Source organism: Sesamum indicum, linkage group LG6, assembly GCF_000512975.1.
Source record: "Sesamum indicum cultivar Zhongzhi No. 13 linkage group LG6, S_indicum_v1.0, whole genome shotgun sequence".
Lineage (NCBI taxonomy): Eukaryota > Viridiplantae > Streptophyta > Magnoliopsida > Lamiales > Pedaliaceae > Sesamum > Sesamum indicum.
Genome location: NC_026150.1, coordinates 15280221 through 15283459, shown reverse-complemented (window position 1 = coordinate 15283459; position 3239 = coordinate 15280221). Strand labels below are relative to the sequence as shown.

The 3239-nt window shown below is 34.8% G+C and overlaps 1 long non-coding RNA gene across 2 annotated transcripts in view; it reads right to left on the bottom strand.

Moving 5' to 3' along the window:
* The window catches only part of LOC105164510, a 10435-nt gene continuing 8047 nt past the window's right edge, over positions 852-3239 (bottom strand). Inside the window, exons 5-7 of one of the 2 annotated variants that reach the window (XR_002287199.1) lie at positions 2766-3035; positions 2459-2650; positions 852-1150 (exon numbers count right to left, since the gene is read on the bottom strand). This is a non-coding gene — a long non-coding RNA (uncharacterized LOC105164510). The remainder of the gene's footprint in view (positions 1151-2458; positions 2651-2765; positions 3036-3239) is intronic. The other variant, XR_002287200.1, reaches the window with a different exon arrangement.

The window sequence follows — 3239 nt, the reverse complement described above, 5'->3', positions numbered from 1 at the left end:
ACACACTGATTAAAAAATTTAGAATATTAATTATAAATAATTTATAATATCTTAATTGATCTATTTTATTAATTTATGACTTAAACAATTTAATATATTAATTTTAAAAAGAGTAAATTACACGCAGATTCAATAAGAAGATTAATAAAATAATTTTGGATTTAGTAAAAATAATATAGATATATAAGAGAGAGAGAGAGAGAGAGAGAGAGAAGAGATTGTGATGAATAACCAATCAAGCTGGTGACCAGTGGCAAAATCGCAGCATCGAGTGGAGAAAAAGGAAAGAAAGTTGGTGGGGAAAGAAGAAAGAAAAGGGGAATGGAAATGAAGAAGGAATTTAAATATTTTATTAAAAAAATAAAAGAATAACAACAGAGAGAATGCAATGATATATAATCAAAACTCCATGCAAATTGCAAGCCTATCAGAGGAAGACAGTTGTTGCTCTTGCCAATTTTCCACAACAATCACATTCCTGCACAAAAAAGAGGAGCTATTTGATACATTAAGGATTAAATAAAAGGATTACCTCCATTTTGAACCATCTCTAAGTATCAACTCTGAGTAGATCAATCAACGCAATAAAAGCATTTAACTTCTATATTCAATGCTTAAATTTGAATATTCACTCTCCAGTACTCCTAACAACCACACTTCTTCTCGATTGCTCTCATCAATTTCATTGTTTCCCAAAAATTTTATTAGCATAGATAATTTAAATTTATAACCTAATAACTAATTAAATATATACAGATATTTATACCCCTCTACATTTAAAATTTAATCTCTTATTTATATTTTAAATTAATATATATGATTTAAAAGTATGAGGTCTTATTATTCATAATAATTATCAATCAGAAGCTCATCTCATAAATTTAAAACAACTGAGTGCTGTAACCAATGGAATGAACTTCATTCGCTTCTTGGCAATAGGCTGTAAGCAAAACGAAATGAATGGTTAGTAAAGAACACAAATTAATGAAAAAACAAGTTTGTTTATTAATCATGTTTCTTTCCTAAGGTTGAAGTAGGAATGGAAAAGAGCTACATTAGAATGTAGATGTTCTCACCATGCAAAGTAAATCCGTGTTTGACCGTCACTGGAAGGTTACCATCCTCAGTTCAGCAACTGTGTTTTCATTCCCTGCAAAGTGTTATTACGTGGCTACAAGGCTGTCTTTACAAGGTGGTAAAATTGAGAAGCTTGAAGCTCAGTCCAAGCTCACAAGAGCGTAGTGTATACCACAAGAACAGATTAATTCCCAGATTACATGAATTTTAATTAACAAGGCATCTATCAGAATGAGTTACAAAAGAAAAAGCAAGGCAAGGCAAGGCAAGGCAAGTCACTTTTCCCCGGATGTCATTCCAATTATGAGAAACAAGGAGAGTCACTTTTTTCAAGATGTGAATCCAATTATGAGGTATAGAAATATGTTTTGCAAGGTGCCTGCTAAGACTCTGCCCAAATGGCAGAGCCCTTGGTATATCTCCAGGTTGGAGGACTCTTAACGAACACCCCTAAGAAACAACACAATCAATGCTAGATAAGTTTTTAACATCTATACAATCAGCGAAGCACATTAATCCCAGCTCTGCTGATAAAGAGGAACATTAACATTTTCATCATTTTGCTTTAATCTCATACAGTATCTCTTTCAATCGAGAACCGAATTTAAGCAATTAAGCTTAACTCCACCCCAGTGTTTGGGATGAAAATAATGCTTGTAAGCCGACTCCCAGATTGACAAAAAAGAAAAGTAATATTTGATACCCAAAAGCTTCTCTTGATCCATTTGTGAAATAATTATTAGCAACACAAATAAAGAGGCATACAACAGACATGTTATCTCCATACTATACATAAAGCCACAAACAACGAACCTGGCACCACACAGCAAGATGAATGAGATTATGTTTAACTACAATAAACTAGAAGATACATCATAATTCAAGTTCAACCAATTTATTTATATTGTCAACCTATATAGCAGGTCATGCATGTTTTACTACTTGGGTGATCACAGGCCACAACACATGGAAAAGAAGAGAAAAAATATTGAAGCATCTGAGAAATATGTGGCGGTGAAAGACCACAATGAGAGCAAAATAAGGTTTTGACATGCAATACGTAGAGGAGCTAGAGGGGCCACTAGTAGGGAAAAGGAAGAAAGACCTTTAAAATGTTCTGTTACTGAAACAATTGTTTCAGAACAAAGCAAATATCTGACCTATAAAACAAAGCAAAATCAATCAATAACCAAACTTTCTTAAACCTTGAAAGTTGGAGAAAACAACTCATCCAGAGACCAAATCAAATCAAGTAGATGTAAAGTACTCCATAGTTATGAGCTGCTTCAAGACACATGGACACACATTCACATGAAGTCATGAACATAGCATGCATCAAACATCATATTATAAAACTAATTGGACAAGAAAGTGAGCAAACCTTATAGACAAACTATGGATCATTCGACTTCTCCACAATTGAGCAAATTTTGGCCGTGAGGTCTCCCTTAAATTCCGGTACACTTACTTCTAGATAATCAACAAGCTCCTTTGTCAAAGGCTTCACATTGCTTTCATTTACTAGAAGATAAACAAGCTTGAGGGCCCTTTTACGGATCGAAGCATCTGGATCCTGCCATCAAATAAGAATCCATAAGCAGCTAATTCAATAGCATAACAAAAGAATAAATGAAAAGGGTAAACAATTGGTGCCCTCTGGTTCAACATGTTTTAACTAACGGTACTACCTTATCTTGTCCTCCACCATAGGAATGTCTTGCCACTGCTGCCATGATCACATGGATCACAGGGATGCTACCGTCTCAGCACTCCCAGAAAGTGGAACATGGGCTGGCCAGCAACAACTGCAGGATACTCTCACTTTCTTTCGCTCAGTGCTCGAATCAAATGAAGAATCATATTCGAGGTTTGACCCAGCACACATGCTTTGGCACATACAGCGAATCTGATCTGCAGATATTGGCTATCAGAAGGACTATGTTTTTTTCTTACCAAACCTGCAAATGATCACACCAAAGTACAAATCATAAGTCACTGTCATACTTTCAACATAAATAGATTAAAAAAGAAAAGAACACTGCAAGTTCTCTATGCACTACATCCAAATAGTCCCTGCTTATGTTTAGAACCTCTCTTTGTTTCAGAATATACCAGCCATGCATAAGGAGCCATAGAAGGAACCTCACTGCACATCAATGAAA